This window comes from Macaca mulatta, chromosome 4 (genome assembly GCF_049350105.2).
Source record: "Macaca mulatta isolate MMU2019108-1 chromosome 4, T2T-MMU8v2.0, whole genome shotgun sequence".
NCBI lineage: Eukaryota > Metazoa > Chordata > Mammalia > Primates > Cercopithecidae > Macaca > Macaca mulatta.
In genome coordinates, this window is record NC_133409.1 from 147,943,756 (window position 1) to 147,969,098 (window position 25,343).

The window sequence follows — 25,343 nt, forward strand, 5'->3', positions numbered from 1 at the left end:
ACTCAACAGCAAAAAAAGAATCCAATATTAAAATGTGCAAATGATATGAATAGACGTTTCTCAAAAGAAGACAAATAGCCAAGAAATACATTGAACAAGGCAGGGATTAGGGACAGCAACACCACTCCCAAACTCCCCCACCCCACTCAAAAGTGTGTATATAACCTTTTGTTTGTTTGTTTTGAGACGGAGTCCCGCTCTGTCATCCAGGCTGGAGTGCTCACTACAACCTCCGCCTCTGGGTTTCAAGCGATTCTCCTGTCTCAGCCTCCCAAGTAGCTGGGATTACAGATGCCTGCCCCCATGCCTGGCTAATTTTTGTATTTTTAGTAGAGATGGAGTTTCATCATGTTAGCCAGGCTGGTCTCAGACTCCTGACCTTAGGCAATCCACCCGCCTTGGCCTCCGAAAGTGCTGGGGTTATAGGCATGAGCCACTGTGCCCAGCCCTTATATCACTTTTGACTCTACAAAAACTTAACTGCTAACAGTCTAGTGTTGACCAGAAGCCTTACTGTTAACATAGTCAGGTAACACATATTTTGAATATTGTATGTTATATATACTGTATTCTAGAGAAAAGAAAATGTTGTTAAGAAAATCATAAGAGAGAGAAAATACATTTACTGTTCATTAAGTGGAAGTGGATAATCATAAGGTCTTTATGCTTGTCATCCTCACATTGAGTAGGCTAAGGAGGAGGAAGAAGAAAGGTTGCTCTTGGTATCTCAGAGATGGCAGAGGTGGAAGAAAATTCATGTATAAATGGAGCCACATGGTTCATACCTGTGCCGTTCAGGGGTCAAGCTGTATATGAAAAAATGTTCAACATCACTAATCATCAGGAAAATGCAAATTAAAAATACAGTGAGATATTATCTTCCCCTAGTTAGGATGGCTATTACTTAAAAAGACAGTAACAAAGCCAAGGATGCCGGGCGTGGTGGTTGATGCCTATAATCCCAGCACTTTGGGAGGCTGAGGTGACCAGATCACCTGAGGTCAGGAGTTCAAAACCAGCCTGGCCAACATAGTGAAACCTCCTCTCTACAAAAAATACAAAAAAAAATAAAAGATTAGCTGGCCTTGGTGGTGGGTACCTATAATCCCAGCTACTTGGGAGACTGAGGCAGGAGAATCACTGAAACCTGGGAGGCAGAATTTGCAGTAAGCTGAGATCACGTCACTACACTCCAGCCTGGGTGACGAGAGTGAAACTCCGTCTCAAGAAGAAAAACAAACAAACAAACAAACAAAAACAACACCAGGGAGGCTGCAGAGAAAAGGAAACTCTTATATGCTATTGGTAGGAATGCAAATTAGTATAGCAATTATGGCAAGCTGTATGGAGGTTCCTCAGAAAACTGAAAATAACTTTGGGAGGCTGAGGTGGGAAGATGACAAGATAAGGAGTTCAAGACCAGCCTGGCCAACATGGCAAAACCCCGTCTCTACTGAAAATACAAAAATTAGTCTGGCACAGTGGCATGTGCCTGTAATCCCAGCTACTTGGGAGGCTGAGGCAGGAGAATTGCTTGAACCTGGGAGGCAGAGCTTGCAGTGAGCCAAGATTGTGCCACTGCACTCCAGCCTGGGTGACAGAGCAAGACTCCATCTCAAAAAAAAAAAAGAAAAGAAAACTGAAAATAGAACTACCATATGATCCAGTGATCTCTCTGGGTGTATATCCAAAACAAAGGAACTCAGTGTATTAAAAGTCTGCACTTCCATGTTCATTGTAGAATTATTCACAATAGCCAAGATATGGAATCAGCCTAAGTGCCCACCAACTGATGAATGGATAAAGGAAATGTGATATATATAAGTATACACACACACAGCACTCACACATATACACACAAAATGGAATAGTATTCATCTATAAAAAAGAGTAAAATAATGTCATTCATGGCAGCTGAACTTGGAGGACATTAACAGTAAGCGAAGCCAGCTGGGTGACTCACACCTGTAATCCCAGCACTTTGGGAGGCCGAGGTGGGTGGATTGCTTGAGGTCAGGAGTTCGAGACCTTCCTGGGCAACACAGTGAAACCTCCCCTCTACCAAAAATACAAATATTAGCCGGGTGTGGTGGCACACGCCTGTGGTCCCAGCTACTCAGGAGACTGAAGTTGGGAGGATTGCTGGAGCCCAGGAAGTCGAGGCTGCAGTGAGCCATGATCATGCCACTGCACTCCAACCTGCATGACAGAGTACGAGACCTGGTCTCAAAAAAATTAAAATAAAGGAGAAATAAGCTAGGCACAGAAAAGATGAACACCACATGTTCTTTCTTGTATGTACAAGCTCTAGTGTTCTATAGCACTGTAAGGTAACTATACTTAATACTTACTGTGTTATTTTCAGATGAGATTGGGCACGTTCATGGTGGTATGGCCATAGAGAATTGTGTGTTTTCAGATAGCTACAAGTAAGGATTTTGAATGTTCCCAAGACAAACAAATGATAAATATTTGAGATGATGGATATGCTAATTACCCTGATTTATCATCATTTGTTTGTTTGTTTTGAGATAGAGCCCTGCTCTGTCACCCAGTCTAGAGTGCAGTGACACGATCATGGCTCACTGCACCCTCCATCTCCTGAGTTCAAATGATCCTTCCATATCAGCCTCTTGAGTACCTGGGACTCCAGGTACGCGCCACCATGCCCAGGTAATTTTTATATTTTTATAGAGGCTGTATTTCACCATGTTGCCAAGGCTGGTCTCCAACTCCTAGGCTCAAGCCATCTGCCCACCTTGGCCTCCCAAAGTTCTGGGATTACAGCCATGTTATGCCCAACCAGATTTATCATTATATATTGTATACATATAGCAAAATGTCACTGTACTCCATAAATATGTACAATTATTATGTGTCAATTAAAATTAATGACAAAAATATTTATAGCCAGGCCTGGTGGTATGGGCCTATGGTCTCACCTGCTGGGGAGGCTGAGGCAGGATGATCACTTGAGCCCAGGAGTTCAAGACCAGCCAGGGAAACATAGCAAGACCTCATCTTAAAAAACAAAAAGAAAAACAAAACACAGCATTTTCAAAGAAATACAAAGTTTTATAAAACACAGAGAAACACTTTTTTTTACAAACTCCTGTGACTCTCATATATTACTCTTAGAAATAAGATGTTTTAGAGTCTTTAAATATTCCCATGCTATATATAAGGTTTGTAAGATTTTTAACTTAAAATCATGAGTCAGAAATAAATTATTCAACTATATTTTTGAAATTTGAGGCCACAAGACTGCCAGCCAGAATAGATAACATTCTTGTAAGCATTACAAGATCTTAGATTATGTCTGGTCTCCTTAACACAGAAATACTTAATGTGGTAATAAACATTATAATATTTAAGACTAAAGTATTATAAATTATAAAATACTTATTGATTCCCTTGAACATTTTTATATTTAATTCTAAATCTTTCTAGGATTGAAAGATGCTTACCTGCTGAAGAAACTGAGTCTTCCTATTAAATGAGGCCACAACTCTTAGGTGACCTGATAGGGCATGACTCTGTTCACTTTTGCTTCATCAAGACTCCATAACTTCACAAGGCTGGGGGTCATGGAGTTCACACAGCATGAATCAACATAGCTAATTTAGTGCATCAGCGTGAAGGTTACTTCATTCATGAAGCCTTTGTGATTCCTCCTAGTAGGTTCACTCATGCTATATGTTTCCATTGCAGTCTGTATTTCTAGCACTGTGGTATTGTTCATGCTTTATTGATGTTGCTTGTTGAATTATCTGTCTTTTGTGCTAGACTTTATACTCTGTATAGTCTCCTTCCTTCTTTCCTTCTTTCCTTCCTTCCTTCCTTCCTTCCTTCCTTCCTTCCTTCCTTCCTTCCTTCCTTCCTTTCCTTCCTTCCTTTCTCTCTCTTTCTTTGTTTTTCTGTCTCTCTCTGTTTTTCTTTCTCTCTTGCTCTCTTTCCCTCCCTCCCTCCTTCCCTCCCTTCCCTCTCTTCCCTCTCTTCCATCCCTTTTCTTCCTTCCTTCCTTCCCTCCTTCCCTCCTTCCTTCCCTTCCTTCCTCTGTCACCCAGGCTAGAGTTCAGTGGTGTGGTCATAGCTTACTGTAACCTCAAACTCCTGGGCTCAAGCAATCTTCCTGCCTTGGCACCCTGAGTATCTGGGACTACAGGTACATGCCACCATGCCTGGCTAATTTATTATTATTATTATTTATCAGAGACAGGGTCTTGCTATGTTGCCAAGGGTCTCCTAGCTTCCAGCCCCTCCTCCCTCAGCCTCCTAAAGTGCTGGGATTACAGGTGTGAGCCATTGTACCTGGTCCCCATTTTTTCTTTTTTCTTTTTTTGAGATGGAGTTTCACTGTTGTTGCCCGTGCTGGAGTGCACGATCTTGGCTCACTGTAACCTCTGCCTCCTGGGTTCAAATGATTCTCCTGCCTCAGCCTCCTAAGTAGCTGGGATTATAGGCGTGCACCACCATGCCTGGCTAATTTTGTATTTTTAGTAGAGACGGGGTTTCTCCATGTTGGCCAGGCTGGTCTGGAACTCCTCACCTCAGGTGATCCACCTGCCTCGGCCTCCCAAAGTGCTGGGATTACAGGTGTGAGCCACCGCGCCCGGCCCCATTTTTTCTTGCTCGTTGTTGAATCTCCTGTGCTCAACACATATTTCAAGTGCTTCATAGAGTGCTACAATTATTGACCTAACTATTGGAACAGCTGCAGAAATGCAACTGCAGTATATCCTTTTAGGTTGTCAGAAATAGACATATTCTCCAAATGCATCAGTTAAGTGAGGAAGAACATGACGTTGTCACAGCACCTGCCCAGCCAAGGCTGTACAAAGCTGGAAACTTGGGTCACACTGCACAGGCAGGCATCACTCGTGGCAGGTGGAACAACAGTGGGAATGCAGAGTGGCTCAAGGAGCCTGGTCACATGCCAATGGCTCAGCCCCTCTCTTCTACTGCGGAGGACCTGCCTATCTCATCTCTTCTCAGCCTCCTCGCTTACTGCTTTTATATTGTGTTTTTCCTCTCTTATGCAAAACTTACTGGTCTGTTGACTCTGTATTCAGCCTTCCTAAGAGAGGACCTGATTGGTTTTGCCTAGTGACAACTTCATGTAGTATGCCCCTTTAGGCAGAGCTGCCAGGCCACATCGTCAGCGTCTGGCTATTTTGAAAATGTCTACCTTACCTTTGCATCAGTTGCTGATATTTAATTCTCTTAGCTGTGCTCAGAGTAGTGAAGTCACATGCTATAAAAGCATGGCAACCCATGGTTAAGTACCATCTGCAGCAGCTTTTCCAAAGGTCCTGTGTATGTAGTAGGAACTGTTATTATCTACATTTTACAGGAGAGAAAAGGCTGAGGTTGAGTGATTTGCCCCAACAAGTTGTGTCCAGCCTAATGTGCTCAAGATAAGATTTGAATCCAGGACATCTTTCGTCCCCAACACTCCTAATGCTATAGCTCCTTGAAAGATGTCCACCAAAATGTTTGCAGTGGTCATATTTATGTTAGTTTATAGGTTATCAAGTTCTCTGCATTGAGTGTGTGTTTCTTTTATTACTAGAAAAAGTTTCCATATAAACATGAAAGGATTGAGATTATTCAGTAGTTTATCATGGCATTGTCAGTCCTAGGTCTCATTAAATTCCACCTGTTCTAAAGCTTTGTTCAGCCCATCTTAAAAATTGTAGCATTGGCCGGGCGCGGTGGCTCAAGCCTGTAATCCCAGCACTTTGGGAGGCCGAGACGGGTGGATCACGAGGTCACAAGATCAAGACCATCCTGGCTAACATGGTGAAACCCCGTCTCTACTAAAAAAAAATACAAAAAACTAGCCGGGCGAGGTGGCGGGCGCCTGTAGTCCCAGCTACTCGGGAGGCTGAGGCAGGAGAATGGCATGAACCTGGGAGGCGGAGCTTGCAGTGAGCTGAGATCCGGCCACTGCACTCCAGCCTGGGTGACAGAGTGAGACTGTCTCAAAAAAAAAAAAAAAAAAAAAAAATTGTAGCATATTGGCTGAATTTCAGAAACAGATAAATCTGAAGCAGTTGACACATTAGCAACCACATTTAAGGGGAGGGCTAAAATATTCCCTTTTGCAAATTAGCCTCGATTTTTTAGCTGCTCTTGGTCAAAATCCCATTAGAGTGACCCCTTACAGGGTTAGGGGAACAGGCTTGCTCCCATGGCCTGCCATGGGCTTTAGTAACAGTGCCTATTTAGACCAGGGCAGCAAAAGCTGTGTGAGCCAGCCATGTGATAGTCTTTCTGTAATAAAAAAGGAAAGCACCTCTTTGTATGATCTCAGAGCTATTCTTTCTTGCTAATTCAGTGGGAAAGGTAAAACTCTGGGCTGACAGGGAAAAAAGGGAAGCTGTGTCTGAAACTGTTCTGTTTTCTGTTTGTCTTACATTCCCATTTCCTTTACCTTTTCTCACCTCAGCCATCCCAAGAGTATTATCACAAAAATAGAGAACATCCAAAAACAGAAAAAGGAGGAGAAAATTGTGGGCCTAAGTATAGCCATTCATTAGTATCCATTCCTTCATATTGGTTTCAGGACCCCTGGTGGATATAAAAATCAGCAGATGCTCAAGCCCCTTATATAAAGTGGCAAAGTATTTGCATATGACCTACACATACCCTCCTATATACTTTAGATCATTTGTGGATTACTTATGATACCTCATGCAGTGTAAACACTATGTAAATACAGTTGACCCTTAAACAACAGGGGATTGAACTGCACGGGTTCATTTATATGTGGATTTTTTTCCAGTAAAAGTTACACTATTACACTGAGTGTGCTTGCCTCTCCTGCTTCCTCTTTTACCTCCTTCACTTCTGCCTCTGAGGTGGCCCCTGAGACAGCAAGACCAACCCCTCCTCTTCCTCCTCTTCTTCCTTAGCCTACTCAGTGTGAAGATGATGAGGATAAAAACCTTTACTGGACTCCACTTCCACTTAATGAATAGTAAATATATTTTCTCTGCCTTATGGTTTTCTTAATGACATTTTCTTTTTCTAGCTTTATTATAAGAATATAGTAAGGCCGGGCGCGGTGGCTCAAGCCTGTAATCCCAGTACTTTGGGAGGCCGAGACGGGCGGATCACGAGGTCAGGAGATCGAGACCATCCTGGCTGACACAGTGAAACCCCGTCTCTACTAAAAAATACAAAAAAACTAGCCGGGCGAGGTGGCGGGCGCCTGTAGTCCCAGCTACTCGGGAGGCTGAGGCAGGAGAATGGCGTGAACCCGGGAGGCGGAGCTTGCAGTGAGCCAAGATCACGCCACTGCACTCCAGCCTGGGCGGCAGAGCGAGACTCTGTCTCAAAAAAAAAAAAAAAAAAAAAAAAAAAAGAATATAGTAATAGTACACACAACATACAGAATATATGTTAATCAGCTGTTATTAGTAAGGCTTCTGGTCAGTAGTAGACTATTCGTAGTTAAGTTTTGGGGGAGTCAAAATTATATACCCACCAGACATGGTGGCTAGGGCTAGGAGTTTGAGAACAGTCTGGGCAACATAGTGAGACCCTATTGCTACAAAAAACAAAAAATTAAAAAAAAATATTAGTTGGGCATGTTGACATGTACCTGTAGTCCCAGCTACTTGGGATTCTGAGGAGGGAGGATTGCTTGAGCCCAGCATCAAGGCTGCAGTGAGCCTTTATTGCGCCAGTACATTCCAGCCTGGGTGACAGATGAAGACCCTGTCTGTTAACAAAAAAAAGTATACACAGATGTTTGACTGCGTGGGAGTTGGCACCCTACCAACTTGTTCAAGGATCAACATTGTTCAAGGATCAACTATAGTTGTACTGTATCGTTTAGGAAATACAAGGGAACAAAGTCAGTACCTGTTCAGTACAGATACAATTTTTTTTTAAATTCTTGATCTGCAGTTGGTTGAATCCACAGATGTGTAGTGCACAAACACGGAGAGCCAACTGTATTTGCAGTCAGCCTGATAGTTTGTGATACAGCCGTTGCTTTTTTAAAAAGTGTGATTAGTTCTCTGTGACTTCCTCACTTATGTTGTAATAGTAGTTCTGTGCTACTCCTCTGGCTCATGCCACCTGTTGCTTTGCTGTAGAAACAGTCCATCTTCAGGTTGGTGATGTCTGCTTAGATTTCCCTGTATCTTTGCTGCACTCCCTCAAGTTTTTGTACAAGTTATGTATGTACAGTATCATACATAAAATAATAACTCCACAGCATGTTTTACTTAATTAACCTTCATTAAAGAACGTTTGTTAAAAAAAAAAAAAAGAAAAATCCAGCAGGTCATGGACAACTTAAAAAGAAAGTTTGAAAGTCTGAATACCTTAATGTAGAATAATTGAGGTTGCCTTCCTAATGGCACTGCAAGAGTTCAGATCTGCTCAATTATCTCTCACTTTGTTAATCTATCTTATAGCAGCCTGTCAAGAAGTTATTTTAGTCCAGGCGCAGTGGCTCACCCTTATTATCCCAGCACTTTGGGAGCCCAAGGTGGGTGGATCACTTGAGGTCAGGAGTTCGAGACAAGCCTGGCCAATATGGTGAAACCCCATCTCTACTAAAAATACAAAAATTAGCTGGGCATGGTGGCACATGCCTGTAGTCCCAGCTGCTCGGGAGGCTGAGGCAGGAGAATTGCTTGAACCTGGGAAGCGGAGGTTGCAGTGAGCCGAGATCGTGCCATTGCACTGCAGCCTGGGTGTCACAGGGAGACTCCATCTCAAGAAAAAAAACACAAAAAGAAAAAAACGAAAAGTTATTTTAACTCTTGATTCTGTTTATATTCTCTTTTCTTCTTTCTTTTTTTTTTTTTTTTTTTTTGGAGACAGAGTCTTGCTCTGTTGCTTAGGCTGGAGTGCAGTGGCGTGATCTCAGCTCACTGCCACCTCCACCTCCCTGGCTCAAGTGATCCTCCCACCTCGGCCTCCTGAGTAGCTGGGACTACAAGTAAACGCGCACCACCACACCCAGCTAATTTTTGTATTTTTTGTAGAGCCGGGGTTCTACCATGTTGCCCAGGCTGATCTCGAACTCCTGAATTCAAGTGATCTGCCCATGACCTCCAAAAGTGCTAGGATTCTAGGCATGAGCCACCACGCCCGGCACCATTTGTATTTTCTAATAAGAACATGGGAAATGCCTTAGTGAACTTTATTTTTAAAATATGTGTCTTCTTATCCTAATTCCTGTACCGTGTATTCCCTGTCCCTACAAAAGAATAGTTGTTCTTGGCCAGGCACAGTGGTTCACATCTGTAATCCCAGCACTTTGGGAGGCCGAGGCAGGCAGATCACCTGAGGTCAGGAGTTCAAGACCAGCCTGGCCAACATGGTGAAACCTCGTCTCTACTAAAAATACAAAAATTACCCAGGCGTGGCAGCAGACACCTGTAATCCCAGCTACTTGGGAGGGTGAGGCAGGAGAATCGCTTGAACCTGGGACGTGGAGTTTACAGTGAGCCGAGATCGCACCATTGCACTCCAGCCTGGGGGATAAGAGCGAGACTTCATCTCAAAAAAAAAAAAAAAAAAAAAAAAGGTTGTTCTCATATTCTCGTATATGTATTATATATATATAAAATACATATTTGTATATATGTGTGTATATGTATATATGTATTTATATGTATATCTCTCTCTCTATATATACACACACATAGCAACCAGAAGGCTCCATATGGTATCTCCGAACAGTCTCTAACAGGAAAGCAGAATTTCATGTTTCATTTTATACAAGAATAGAACATTTTTATTTTTAGAGACAGAGTCTCTCTCTATTGCCAGGCTGGAGTGCAGTGGCGTGATCTCGGCTCACTGTAACCTCCACCTCCCAGGTTCAAGCGATTTTCCTGCCTTAGCTGGGACTACAGGCGCATGCCACCACGCCCAGCTAATTTTTTGTATTTTTAGTAGAGACAGAGTTTCACCATGTTGGCCAGGATGGTCTCGATCTCTTGACCTCGTGATCTGCCCACCTTGGCCCCCCAAAGTGCTGGGATTACAGGCGTGAGCCACCGCGCCCAGCCTGTCTTCAATCTTTCTGATAAGTGCATAGAAGAAAACGCTGATGTATGCTGCCTTCCCTCTCTCATTCGGCTACCTATAAGAGAAGGGCCCCCGTCCTATGATCACATGATTTGCTTGACCTTATCAATCACTTGGATGACTCACCATCCTTACCCTGCCCCCTTGTCTTGTATACAATAAATATCAACGCGCCCAGCCATTCGGGGCCACTACTGGTCTCTGCGTCTTGGTGGTAGTGGTCCCCCAGGCCCAGCTGTTTTCTCTTTATCTCTTTGTGTTGGGTCTTTATTTCTTATGATCTCTCATCTCCACACACGGGGAGAACACCCGCCAAACCCCTTAGGGCTGGACCCTACATCTCACACCTGTAATCCCAGCACTTTGGGAGGCCACAGCAGGTGGATCACCTGAGGTTAGGTTCGAAACCAGCCTGACCAACATGGCGAAACCCTGTGTCTACTAGAAATACAAAAATTAGCTGGGCATGGTGGCAGGTGCCTGTAATCCCAGCTACTTGGGAGGCTGAGGCAGGAGAATTGCTTGATCCTAGGAGGCAGAGGTTGCAGTGAGCTGAAAACATGCCACTGCACTCCAGTGTGGGCGGCAGAGCAAGACTCCATCTCAAAAAAAACAAACAAACAAAAAAAAATGGATTCTCATGTAAGATCTTCTGATCTTTCAATGTGGACAACTCATTTTAAAAATTGGCTTTTACAAATGTTAGAGTAATATCTGCATATGAATTAAAAAGACAACAACAATAGTAGGACTGAAAGGCTCATAGTGAAAAACAACCGAAGTATGTGTTAATTAAATGAATGAGCTGTGTTTCGAATTTTAACTTTATTTTAAACTGTAAATTGATAAACTCCAACCTCTTAGAAGATAGTTTTTGTTTTTGTTTTTTGTCTCCGAAAGCAAATAAAGGTTTTTAACCTTGGGAATATTTTACTGTTAAATAAAAATATTAAAATTAGAAAGTGTATCTAGATGTAAATTGCTATAAGAGAGACTGTGAGTTACCCCGTTTGTTTAAAAGCAGGCTTTATTTAGATGGAATTCTTGAACTTCCATTATTTAATTTTTAAAGGATTTTAAATCACATGAATATGAATTCCTAATAACAATGTACATGTATGGCCTGTGGCTTTATCTTTAAAATCAGAACTAAAATAGGCAAGTAATTTTTCTGTATGTTTGACATTTTTCAAAATGAAAAGTTGAGAAAATAAGCATAAATTCTTATATACCAACTACATTCAAGATCTGAGCTGGAAGCTACAAAGGACAGTGATGTGATAGATGCCACTTTCCCTAATATAGAGTGTGTGTTTGTCAGTATTGCCATGTCTGTCAGCACTACCGTGTCTTTATTTTTACTTGGTAAGAAGACAGATATTTTTAGCTCCTTTGGTCACAGCACTACAGTATATAAGAATCATCGTGTCTTAGTACATTATATGTGAGGATCTTATTCTGACAATTTATTCTTTTTAAAGGATTTAGTGGGAAATGTGGATCCGTAATAAAAATTGCAGGAAGGCCGGGCGCGGTGGCTCAAGCCTGTAATCCCAGCACTTTGGGAGGCCGAGACGGGCGGATCACGAGGTCAGGAGATCAAGACCATCCTGGCTAACACGGTGAAACCCCGTCTCTACTAAAAAATACAAAAAACTAGCCGGGCGAGGTGGCAGGCGCCTGTAGTCCCAGCTACTCGGGAGGCTGAGGCAGGAGAATGGCGTACACTCGGGCGGCGGAGCTTGCAGTGAGCTGAGATCCAGCCACTGCACTCCAGCTTGGGCGACAGAGCGAGACTCCGTCTCAAAAAAAAATAAAATAAAATAAAAAAATAAATAAAAATTGCAGGAAAGCCTTTGTTCACCTAACATGAACATACATTTTTGTGTGAGGAAGCATCTTTATTCCGCCCTCCTAGGAAAACTCATACACAAAAATATAGCAAAAGAAGTTAAAAGCTTATCCTTAGAAAAATAATTTTGTCTGGGTGCAGTGGCTCACGCCTGTAATCCCAGCACTTTGGAAGCCAAGGTGGGAGGATCACTTGAGCCCAGGAGTTTGAGACCAGCCTAGGCAACAAAGGGAGACCTTGTCTCTATAAAAATTTTTTTTAAATGAGCCAGACATGGTGGCTTACACCTACAGTTCCATCTACTCAGGAGGCTGAGGAGAGAGGATCGCTTAAGCCCAGGAGTTTGAGGCTGCAGCAAGCTATGGGCAACAGAATGAGTCTCTTTAAAAAAAAAAAAAAAGAAAAGAAAGAAAGAAAAAAGAAAAAAAATTGATTATATAAAGTGATCAGAAAAAGCATATCATGTTTTAATGTAGAAGGTGGTGTGAGGCAGTTTTACATTAGAGGACAGAATGAATCCCATAGATGTCTGGCATTACCTTTCAGACCCTTAAGTAAATTGGTGTTGAATCCCATTTCTGGCAGCTGAGAACTTAGAAAGGGCCTTCCCTCTCAGTTACAGTTCAGGGATGAAGGCAAACCTTGGCATAGACATAGCCTCCAGTGAAGGGCCTGGCTGAGATGCAATTGCGATGATTCCTGTACTCAGCTTTTGCTCTGTGCTCACGTGGCTGAGTGTAATTCAACACTGGCCCCAGAGCCATGTTCCTAGTAGAACCGCCTCTCTCTCTTTTCAGAGAAGCGTCTCTGCTCTGAGGCTGTTACAGAATGGTAAATGGCTGCCCCTGGATTATTTCCATGATTACTTCTAGAGTCATCCTTAAGATGATTGGCTTTTTAGTGACTGTCATTCTGGTTTTTGCAAAAATTCATGGTAGATACTATTGACTGTATGAAAAGTGGTATTCATAATGTTATTACATATTTGTGTTAGTGACCATTTTAGCTTTAAATATATAGGTGCTTTTGACTAAGACCATTAGAGTGATTTGTAAAGTTTTAACCCTAAAAATGGAGACACGCTGGGTGCAGTGGCTTATGCCTGTAATCCCAATACTTTGGGAGGCCAAGGCAGGAGGATCACTTGAGGCCAGGAAGTCAAGATTACAGTGAACTATGATCATGCCACTGCACTCTGTCCTGGGCAACCAAGTGAGACCCTATCTCAAAAACAACAGCAATAACAATAACAAAAAACTATATAATCTGAACAAGACTTTTATTCTGAAGGCTTTTTTTTTTTTTTCGAGACGGAGTCTCGCTCTGTTGCCCAGGCTGGAGTGCAGTGGCCGGATCTCAGCTCACTGCAAGCTCCGCCGCCCGGGTTTACGCCATTCTCCTGCCTCAGCCTCCCGGGTAGCTGGGACTACAGACGCCCGCTACCTCGCCCGGCTAGATTTTTGTATTTTTTAGTAGACACGGGGTTTCACCATGTTAGCCAAGATGGTCTTGATCTCCTGACCTCGTGATCCGCCCGTCTCGGCCTCCCAAAGTACTGGGATTACAGGCTTGAGCCACCGCACCCGGCCTTTTTTTTTTTTTTTTTTTTTTTTTTTTTTTTAAGCGGAGTCTCGCTCTGTTGCCCAGGCTGGAGTGCAGTGGTGCAATCTCAGCTCACTGCAACCTCTGCCTCCTGGGTTCAAGCCATTCTTCTGCCTCAGTCTCCTGAGTAGCTGGGATTACAGGTGTGTGCCACCATGCCAGGCTAGTTTTGTATTTTTAGTAGAGACGGGGTTTCCCATGTTGGCCAGGCTGGTGTCGAGCTCCTGACCTCAGGTAATCCGTGCACCTCGACCTCCCAAAGTACTGGGATTACAGGCGTGAGCCACCACACCCAGCCCATTCTGAAGGTTTTTAAGTGCTCCTTGTAAGCACTTAGTGATGCTATTAATATATTAGTGTAGCCAAGTTTGATCACTTGATTAAGCTAGTGCCCACTATAGCTTACCATTTTTTTCTGTTTATAAAAATAATACATGTTCCTAGTAGAATGAAAAGACAGAAAGTGCAAAGAAGATTATATAGTACCCTAATTCCATGGCTAATTATTTTTTCCCAACTTTTCAATCATGAAAATTTTCAAACATGCAAGAAAAATTCAAAAATAGTAAAACAAACACTATACTTCTTCTAGATATAATATCTTTTGACCTTTTGCATACTCGCTTTGTCTTTCTATATTGTTAACTTTTTTTGGCTATTCCATTTGAATGTAAAGTTGTAGATAGTGTGACACATCACTCCTAAATTCTATTCTTTAGCATGTATTTCTTTTCCTTTTCTTTTTTTCTCCTCTTTTCTTCTCTTCTCTTCTCTTCTCGTTTCTTGTTTCTTTTCTTTTTTTGAGACAGGATCTCCCTGTGTTACCCAGGCTGGAGTACAGTGGCGCAGTCTCTGCTTACTGTCACCTCCACCTCCTGGGCTCAAGCAGTCCTCCCTCCTTAAGTAGCTGGGACTACAGGCACGAGCCACCACACCCAGCTAATTTTTGTATTTTTTGTAGAGATGGAGTTTCACCATGTTGCCCAGGCTGGTCTTAAAATCCTGGGTTCAAGAGATCCACATGCCTTGGCCTTCCAAAGTGCTGGGATTATGGGCCACTGTGCCCAGCCTGTCTTTCTTTGTGCCCGCCCACCCTTCCTCCCTCTCTTTCCGTATTTCCATTTTAAAATTTAGATTTGGGGGATACATGTGCACATGGGTATGTTTGCATGTTGCTGAGATTTTGACTTCTAATGACCGTGTCACCCAAGTAGCAAATATAGTACCTGATGGGTCGTTTTTCAACCTCCTCCCACCCCACTTTTAGAATCCCCAGTGTCAATTGTTCCCATGTTTGTGTGCACGTATACCCAGTGTTTAACTGCCACTTATAAGTGAGAACATGCAGTGTTTGGTTTTCTATTTCTGTGTTAATTTGCTTAGGATAATGGGCTGCAGCTGTAGCCATGTTGCTGCAAAAGGCATGATTTCATTCTTTTTTATGGCTGCATAGTATTCCATTTTGTATATGTACCTTTTCTTTATCCAGTCCACCATTGATGGGCACCTGGGTTGATTCCACCTCTTGGCTATTGTGAATAGTAGCAGGCATCTCTTTGGAATAAGGCCAGTTTCCTGCATAACCGCATACCATTGTCACACCTAAGGAGGTTTATAATAATTCCATAATATTATCCGGTATTGATTCTATATTCAAATGTCCCCAGTTATCATGAAATGTTTGTTACATTTGTTTCCTCACTAGGCCTTAACTTAGGTTCACACATTACTGTTGATTGTATGTCTTTTTAGGCTGTTTTACCATAGAACTGTATTTCCATTCTTTCCATATGCCTAGCCCCCGTGATACTGACTATTTTATAAGAATCCAGGGGCTGGGCACGGTGGCTCAGGCCTGTAATCCCAGTACTTTTGGAGGCTGAGGCAGGTGGATCACGAGGTCAGGAGATTGAGACCATCCTGGCTAACAGTGAAACCCGTCTCTACTAAAAATACAAAAAATGAGCTGGGAGTGGTGGTGAGCACCTGTAGCCCCAGCTACTCGGGAGGCTGAGGCAGGAAAATGGCGTGAACCCATTAGACGGAGGTTGCAGTGAGCCAAGATTGCACCACTGCACTCCAGCCCGGGTGACAGAGTGAAACTCTGTCTCAAAAAAAAAAAAAAAGAGTCCAGGGTAGTTGTCTTATAAAATACCTCACATCCTGGTTTTGTTTGATTGTTTCTTCCTGGTTTCCTTTAACTTTTTCCCCCATCCTCTGTATTTCCAGCAGCTTAGTCTAAAACAGTGCCATCCAATAGAACTTTCTGAAGTGAAGGAAAAGTTATATATCTTCGTGTTCCATATGGCAGCCACTAGCTTATGTGGCTCGTTAAACTAATTAAGGCTTTCTGGGCACACTGCCTATGGGATAGTTCTGCTCCACGAGAAGCAGTAAAGCAACAACAACAAAAACAAACTAATTAAAATAAATAAATATAAAATTCAGTTTCTTAGTTACACTAGCCACATTTCAAGTGCTCAATAGCTACATGTGTATCATGGTCACCATTTTGAACAGCCCAGGTTTGGAGGCTTGATTAGATTTAGGATAAATATTTTTGGTGAGTTGCACATAGGTATGCTGTATGCTTCCTGATGCTCATGTCACTTGAGGAGGTTCTAGTACCTGGGCGCCTTGGTGAGAATGTAGTACTGCTGAGTGACTTGCATACCTGTGGAATGGATTGGGAAAGATAGTGATGGTCGATCTTCCCTGAGATTTGCCACTTCTAAGCAGAGAAGAAATAATAAGTGAAAAATATATATATTATACCTCACTGATTATCAGATAAATGCAAATTAAAGCAAGCTGGTATCTTGCTCTTATTAGATTAGCCAAGATTTTAAAACTAATTCTATTAATGATGAAGGAGACAACACATATTATTATCATTGTTATTATTATTATTATTTTTTTGAGATGGAGTCTCGCTCTGTCACCCAGGCTGGAGTGCAGTGGTGTGATCTTGGCTCACTACAACCTCTGCCTCCCAGGTTCAAGCAATTCTCTTGTCTCAGGCTCTTGGGTAGCTGGGATTACAGGTGCGCACCACCAGGCCCAGCTAATGTTTTGTATTTTAGTAGAGATGGGGTTTCACCGTGTTGCCCAGGCTGATCTTGAACTCCTCAGTTCAGGCAATCCACCTGCCTCGGCCTCCCAAAGTGCTAGGTTTACATGCATGAGCCACCGTTCCTGGCCTGAGATAGCACATATTATAACCTTAAGGATGTCTGTGCTATCTCGGACCCTATATGCCATTCTAACTGCTTTCCCTTCCAGGACCCCACACATCTGACATAATGCATGTGGTTCCCTCCTGTCCCTCCTTCTAGAAACCCTACCCTATCCTCTTGCCACCTAGAGACACCTCTTTCGGTTTTCAGCTTAGTCACTACATTTTATCAAAGCTTTTATGACTTTCCGTGCTGATACATAAGTGCTTGTTTCACCATTTCATTGTAATGTAAATTTCAAGTGTTTTTCCTATATATTTAATGTGGACTATTTATTTATTTATTTTGAGACAGGGTCTCACTTTGTCCAGGCTGGAGTGGAGTGGTGTGATCATAGCTCACTGCAGCCTCAACCTCCTGAGCTCAGGTGATCCTCCCACCTCAGCCTCCCAAGTAGCTGGGACCACAAGTGCATGCCACCATGCCTGGCTAATTTTCTTGTATTTTTTGTAGAAACAGGGTTTCACCGTGTTGGCCAGGCTGGTCTTGAACTCCTGGACTCAAGAGATCCACCCACTTTGACCTCCCAGAGTGCTGAGATTACAGGCATGAGTCACTGTGCCCAGCCTAGTGTGGACGTTTTAAAAGCAGAAAAGTAGGCGCTGGATGCAGTGGCTCACGCCTGTAATCCCAGTGCTTTGGGAGGCCAAGGCGGGCGGATCATGAGGTTAGGAGTTTGAGACCAATCTGGCCAACATGGTGAAACCCCATCTCTACTAAAAATGTAAAAATCAGCTGGGCATGGTGGCAGGCGCCTGTAATCCCAGCTACTTGGGAGGCGGAAGCGGGAGAATCGCTTAAACCCGGGAGGTGGGAGTTCCAGTGAGCCAAGATCACACCACTACACTCCAGCCCAGGCAACAGTGCGAGACTCTGTCTCCAAAAAAAAAAAAGAGCAGAAAAGTAAAAAGAACAAATTTAAAATTTTCATACTCGCCACCAGTAACATTTTGATGTATTTCTTTCTGTCTGAGTTTTGGCCTATTAACAGCCCTCCTTCTTGACTGTGGGCTTTTCAAGAGTATTTTCAAATATTGGATACAGAAGTGAATTAGGAGGTTCATATAAATTATTAAAAAGGAGACAGAAGTTTCTTTACTGTTGTGATATTGAAACATACATATATGTTTTCGTCTCAGGTTCCCGGCTTCTAACTGTCATAGCCTTTTGGAGTTAACAGTGTTTTGTTATAATGTTGGAGCACTTTAGGCTTCAGGAGCAGGCCTCAGAAAACAGAATCTCTGTCTCTGACTTCCTCCTGCCCTCCTTTTACCTGCCCAAGACAGGGCTCTAATCTTTCCCTGCCTTTCTAATTGTGGGTCACAAGATCCTCATTCCAGAGAGGGTCATGCCCCATATGTTGGAGGAAGAAATCCTGCACAGAAAGGCCAAGAAGAATCTGAACAAACAGGCCTTGTTAGGTTTTCCTACTCAGTCGATTAGTATTAACTCATACCCTTTGTGTTCAATCACATTTCAATGTGGTTGTCCAATCATGTCTATCCAGTGAAATCTCCGTAAAAGGCCTAAGAGGACAGAGTTCAGGGAGCTTCTGGGTAACTGAACACGTGGGGGTTCCTAGAGAGCAGCACACCCAGAGAGGGCATGGAAGCTCTGTGCAGCTTCCCCCAACCTCACCCTGTGCATCTCTTAATCTGTATGGCTTATATTCATTGTAATATACCGGTAAATGTGAGTTTCCATGAGCTATGTGAGCTGCTTTAGCAATTGAGCCCAAATAGGGGGTCGTGGAAATCCCAACTTGAAACTAGTCAGTCAGAAGTTCCAGAGGCCCGGACTTGTGACTGGTAGGAAGGAAGGAGGGTCTTGTCGGACTGAGCCCTCAACCTTGGTTTCTGAGGCTGTCTCCTGGCAGATAGCTTCAGAATTGAATTGGATGACACCCTGCTGGCATCCCCTGCAGAACTGATCCCTGCTTGGTGTGGGAGAGGAAAACCCCCACACATTTTGTTACAGAAGACTTCTGTGTTGATTGTTTGGTGTGAGAGCACAGAAAAAACATGGTTTGAGTTTTCCCTGCCTCACAGCTGTCTTTTTCTACCATCCCAGCCCTTTTTTCCTAGAAGAGCCCTATCCTCTCTTGCCACAGGCTTGGACACATTGACCAAATCTTGTAACTTTCTGTGCCTTTTGGTTATATCTCACCCCAGCATTTTCACTTCTAAGTATATGCTGAGAAATGCTTATTTATGAGCAGAAAGAAGCATGTACAGGCTAGGCATGGTGGCTCACACCTATAATCTTAGCACTTTGGGAGGCCACGGTGGGAGGATCATTTGAGTCCAGGAGTTTGAGACTAGCCTAGGCAACATAGCGAGCCTTCATTTAAAAAAAAAAAAATTTTTTTTAAAGAAGCATATACAAGAGGTTCATCACAACTTTATTTGTAATAGCAAAAAATTAGAAACAGTAAGTGTCCACTGATAGGAGAATGGTTGTGTCAAATATGACACATTCATATTTTGTATTATCCAGCAGTTTAAAAATAATATAGGAAATCTATATATCCCAACATAGAGCGTCCTGTAAGACATATAGTTAAATGTTCGTTGAAGATAAGGTTAGTTGGCAAGTGTGATCCCATCTGGGTAAAATAAAATGTACGAAAACATATTTGTATGTGTTCATATATATGTAAATATATAGAGTGGAATCTGGCAGGGAAAATATTAAACTGATTAGAGTGATTACCTCTGGGGAAGGAATTGGGACTAGAAGGAAGCCATGGAAACTTTTACTTTATCTAAAGTTTAAAAAAATTTTTTACAACCCCGTCATCTTTTCCAGAGTCTGGGCAGAAATGTGAAGCAATCGTGCAGTTGTAAAGTTAGTATTTAAAGTGCTTAAGGATACAGCCACCCTTTCCCCCAAGAATTCTAAAGGGATATATCTGAGCTTAGAAAAGTTAAAATTAGAATTGCTGAAACTCTGTTCTGTGTGTCTTCTCCTTGGGTACGAGGAAATGAAAGCGAAGGTGTCTCTGGGGGCAGATGGCAGAGCTTCAGTTAGGCTTTTGCTTTTGATGCAAGTTTATTTTCGGCTTTTAAACCTGACCTTGCTGTTCTTAGAGTTTTAACTTTTTAAATTTAAATTAAAATGTTTTGTTTGTGAGGATAAGATTAGTTGGCAAAGAGGTGGTTCACATGGAGATCACTGAGATAACTGACTATGTTTCCAGAGGACTGGGTTAATCTTTAAAGGGGTAAAAGACACTTTGACTAGAAGTAATCCATGAAGAACTATCAGATGTGTTAATCAGCCTGAGAACTAGAGAATATTGCTCTTGTATAAATTTATGCTTTTGTGTATTGAGAAGCGATGAGTTATCTGTTGCTACCTAATAAAACTTAAAATAAGGATAATCATTTGTTATCTCATGCTTTTTGTTAGATATGAATTCAGACAACGTACAGGCATGTACCATGTTGTCTGGAGCCTCAGCTGAAAGAATCAAAGGCTGAGAGCAAAATACTGTGGGGGGAGAAAAGCTTGAATGCCTTTTCCATAGGCTTCCAGTAAGTTTTTCTCCTACATCTGAGTTGTCTTTGCTCACTTTTCTCTCTCTCTGCACCTCTTAACATTAGATACCTTAGGATTAGGTCCTTTGTCTTTTTTTTCTTTGTCTGCTTCTCATTTATTCCTTGATGATCTCTCCCAATCTGGAGGCTTTAAATACAGTAAGTAGGTGGTTGGATTAGTGGGTAAGTAGGTAGTTGGGTGGATGGGTGAGTAATCTATCCCCATCCACTGCTATTCTTGTCCTGCCTACTTGGTGTTTCCATTTGAATGTTCAATAGCCATCTGAAACTCAATATGTATAAACCTTGATTCTACTGCCTTCCCACAAACCTGCTTCTCCAGCAGTCTTCCCCATCTCAGTAAATGGCAGTCCATCCTTTAAGTTACTTAACCCGAAAACCTAGAAGTCATCCTTGATTTTTGTTCTTTTCTTACACCTAATACCTAGTTCATCAGCAAATCCTGTTGGCTCTACCTTCAGAATACATGTGTCTAGAATTCAACCACTTCTCACCATCTTTTTCACTATCCCCCTGGTCCAAGCCACCATCACCACTCACCTCAATTCCTTAGCTATACCCCCTGCACTCTTGCCTTCTTCACTCTGCTACTTTCAACACAGTAGGCAAAATGATCCTGTAAAAAGAAACCAGGTCAGATCATGTCACTCAAAGGCTTTCTAAGCTGAAGCCCTTAGACTGGCCTGTGATCTGTCTGCCTCTGGGACCTCAGCTCTCACTCCCCTTTTCTCACTGTGCTCCAGCAATACTGGTAGCCTCCTTGCTGCTCCTCTAATACCAAGCCTTTTCCCTCTCAGTGCCCTTGTGATTGCTGTTCCCTCTGCCTAAATCACCGTGGTTGGAAATAAGACAGTCTCACATTAAACCTGGAGGAGAGAGACTTCATCCTGTTGCTTTTTTCAGTGTTTTATTAAGTGCCTTTTATTGGTGAAGAAATGCCATGGTACTGAAGATGAGAAATTAAGTTTCAAATAACAGAATGTGTTTATACTAGAAGTAGCAGGTCCAAGCATTCACACCTATGCCACATGAAATACTGGTTTTCATCTACCTACCTGCCATTCTTGCTCATTCATTTCTCTTCCATATGAAGCAGTCCTGTCCTTCAGATGAGGCGGGAATTTCTAGGAGACTCTCTTTGCCACTGAAGTGTTCATTTCATTTGGCTCCATTGTTCCTCTTTACTACCTTTTGTGATTGGGGGGAATTTGAGGGCAGTCTGGGATGCCATCTGAATAACTCATTCTGTCAGTTAAGAGACTTGGTAGGGGTCCACATCAGGCCCTAAAATAGATACGGTTTTAGTTTCAAAATAAGCCATAAAAACTCTCTCAAAAGAGACAAGCTTTTGGGCCAGGTGTGGTGACCGACACCTGTAATCCCAGCGCTTTGGGAGACTGAGGTGGGAGGATTGCTTGAGGTCAGTTCAAGACCAGCCGGGGTAACAGAGAGAGACCTGTCTCGACAAAACAAAGCGAAAAGAGCCAGGCTTTTGAAGTGGGTTTCTAGAGTGGAGAGTAAGGCAGTCAAAGAGGGGAAGAGATTGTTTTAACCAAGATGACGAGAGCTCCTCCATGACATGCTTTAGCAGAGATTTATGAAAGCAGGAAGAAAGACGATCAGCTATTTCTGGCTGTGTGACCAGCAAAGCTCTGGGTGTCAAACTGAATTGAGGACATCACTGAGAAAATCCTTAAACTTGAGAAGCCTAAGGTAGTATGCCTGTCATATATAGGGACTGTGATATTAAGTGGAATTTATTTTTATGGGGTCATAGAATCACATTGTTGAAAGGACGTCAAGAAGTTATCTAGTTTAGTATACTTTTGGTCAAACAGAAACCTATAACTATGCAGGCCTTCAGTTTTTTCTTTTGAATACATATTTATAAAAGATATGTCTGTACATGATCTAAATGAGTAAACTCTTTTTGAGACAGGGTTGTGCTCTGTCTAAAAAAAAATTTTAATGAAATAAATTACCTTTAATGCCATTGAATAGTGAGATGCCACTACATACCTATTTGTATAAAATTTAAAAATGATGTCATTTAGAAAATTGAGAATAAGAAAGGTAGATGCAGCTTACTGCTGCTTTAAAATAAACTCTTCATCTCTCGTGAGTGAATAGATGTGATATTAAATGTTTCAGAAAGAACAAGACCACGTTTGTAGTGATATTTGGCAAAGTTGAATTTTTTTGTCATTTCAAACTGAAACTGCCAGTTCTGCCTTTAAAATGAAAGCTAGAAAATTGAGGAGGCTTTTGGGTAGTAAGAGAACCAGAATCACTTAAGACTGCAAAACCAGTTTTTCTTAAGTGTTTGTTCCCCCAACTCCCTTTTTAAAGCTGGCCCTTCATACGGATTTTTCAGGTAGTCTAAAAGGCAAAATATTTATGTAATACCCCAATAGTAACTGCAAATTCAAAAAATAGTTTAATATTCCATTTAAATAAACTTATCTCCCCTGCAGAAAGTGTCCTGATTTATTTTCCCAGCAGCGGAGATGAGGAGGTTGGTACGTGTATGTGCTTTAAAATCGAAGACACCTAGGTTCTAGTCCTGGTGCTGATTATCATCTCTAGATACCAGTTTTCTTGTGTGGAGCATAGATATCATGATATAATACCTGCTTCACAGGTAGACATTTAGTAAGAACTCAAATGCTAGGTATTATTCTTACTAGAAAAACAGACTAATTTGCCCTGAATCCCACAGTGACTTATGACCTGAACCCTCAGGACTGTCTCCCAAAGTCCTGGGCTTTCATGTTCCCTTTTCCCCTCCCATCACCCTATTAACTTTGTCAGGAGTATGCTAATCAAGTTAATGAACTATATGAATAATTTTAGGCTTCTTTACGTAGTTAGGAAAGAAACTACTTTTGGCCTTAGGGTTTAATGTTTTTTGTTTTGTTTTATTTTGTTTTTTGTTTTTTAGACAGAGTATCACTCTGTCACCCAGGCTGGAATCAGTGGTGGGATCTTGGTTCACTGCAACACCCACCTTCCAGATTCAAGTGATTCTCCTGCCTCAGCCTCCCAAGTAGCTGGGACTGCAGGTATGCACCACCACGCCTGGGTAATTTTTGTATTTTTTTTTTAGTAGGGACAGGGTTACACCATGTTGACCAGGCTGGTCTCAAACTCTTGACCTCAGGTCGTCCACCCACCTTGGCCTTCCAGAGTGCTGGGATTACAGATGTGAGCCACCGCGCCCGGCCTTATATTTTTAGTAGAGACGGGGTTTCACCATATTGGCCAGGCTGGTCTCAAACTCCTGACCTCAAGTAATCTACCTGCCTTGGCCTCCCAAAGTGCTGGGATTAAAGGCATGAGCCACCACCCCCAGCCAGGGTTTATTTAATTTTTCTATGCTCACTTTTTTTTTTTTTTTTTTTTGAGTCTGAGTTTCACTCTCATTGCCCAGGCTGGAATGCAATGGTGCAATCTCAGCTCACTGCATCCTCCACCTCCTGGGTTCAAGTGATTCTTTTGCCTCAGCCTCCCAAGTAGCTGGGATTACAGGCATGCGCCACCATGCCCGGCTAATTTTGTATTTTTAGTAGAGATGGGTTTCTTCATGTTGGTCAGGCTGGTCTCGAATTCCTGACCTCAGATGATCCACGCACCTCGGCCTCCCAAAGTGCTGGGATTACAGGGGTGAGCCACCACTCTTGGCCTAATTTTTTGTGTTTGTAGTAGAGATGGGGTTTCACCGTGTTAGCCAGGATGGTCTCAATCTCCTGACCTCGCGATCCGCCCACCTTGGCCTCCCAAAGTGTTGGGATTACAGGCGTGAGCCACTGCACCCGGCCTAAACTTTTTTTTTTTTTTAAGCCGTTTTAGGTTTGCAGCAAAATTGAGTGCAAACCACACAGAGTTCCCATATATCTACTGACCCTACATGTGCATAGCCCTCATTATCAACATCTCACACCACAGCAGTACATTTGCTTCAATCAATGTACCGACACTGGCCAGGCGCAGTGGCTCACGCCTGTAATCCCAGCACTTTGGGAGGCTGAGGCGGGCGGATCACGAGGTTAGGAGATCGAGACCATCCTGGCTAATACAGTGAAACCCTGTCTCTAGTAAAAATACAAAAAATTAGCCGGACATGGTGGCGGGCGCCTGTAGTCCCAGCTGCTTGGGAGGCTGAGGCAGGAGAATGATGGGAACCCCGGGAGGCAGAGCTTTCAGTGAGCCGAGATTTTACCACTGCACTCCAAAAAAAAAAAAAAAACCAACACTGACACATCATAATCACCCCGAATCCATAGTTTTCATAAGGTTCCCTCTTGGTGTACTTTCTTTGGATTTGTAGAAAGACATAATGACATGTATCCAGAATTATAGTATCATACAGAATAGTTTCACTGCCCTATAAAAATCCTCTGTGCTCTGTATATTCATCCCTCCCTCCCCTAAACCCCTGGTAACCACTGATCTTTTACGGTTTTCATAGTTTTGCTTCTCCTAGAATGTCTTGTAGTTGGAATATACAGTATGTAGCCTTTTCACATTGACTTTTTCCACTTAGTAATATGCATTTAAGATTCCTCTATGTATTTATTTATTTTTCTGTTTTTTTCTGAGACAGGGTCTCGCTCTGTCACCCAGGCCAGAGTGCAGGTGTGCAATCTCAGCTCACTGCAAGCTCCACCTCCCAGGTTCAAGCAGTTCTCCTGCCTCAGCCTCCCGAGTATCTGGGACTACAGGCCTGTAGTTGTGCGCCACTATGCCCAGCTAATTTTTGTAATTTTAGTAGAGAGGGGGTTCCACCATGTTGGCCAGGCTGGTCTTGATCTCCTGACCTTAGGTGATCCACCCACCTCAGCCTCCCAAAGTATTGGGATTATAGATGTGAGCCACCATGCCCGGCCCCCTCCATGTCCTTACATATATAACTTGATAGTTCATTTGTTTGAGCACTGAATAATAATCCTTTGTGTAGATGTACCATACCTTATTTATCCATTCACCTACTGAATTCACCTACTGAAGGGAATCGTGGTTGCTTCCGAGTTTTGG

General features: G+C 42.6%; 1 protein-coding gene and 2 long non-coding RNA genes across 5 annotated transcripts in view; 2 read left to right on the forward strand and 1 right to left on the reverse strand.

Annotated features, from left to right (window-relative positions):
* NUDT3 (nudix hydrolase 3) overlaps nt 1-25,343 on the forward strand; it is a 112,409-nt gene that overhangs the window by 58,368 nt on the left and 28,698 nt on the right.
* Nucleotides 1,525-3,047, reverse strand: LOC144340434 (uncharacterized). The gene is made up of 2 exons (XR_013416541.1): nt 2,117-3,047; nt 1,525-1,842 (listed from the first exon to the last, which is right to left on the reverse strand). It is a non-coding gene; the product is annotated as an uncharacterized LOC144340434 (long non-coding RNA).
* Nucleotides 17,058-18,383, forward strand: LOC144340437 (uncharacterized). Its single transcript, XR_013416544.1, has 2 exons — nt 17,058-17,321; nt 17,770-18,383. It is a non-coding gene; the product is annotated as an uncharacterized LOC144340437 (long non-coding RNA).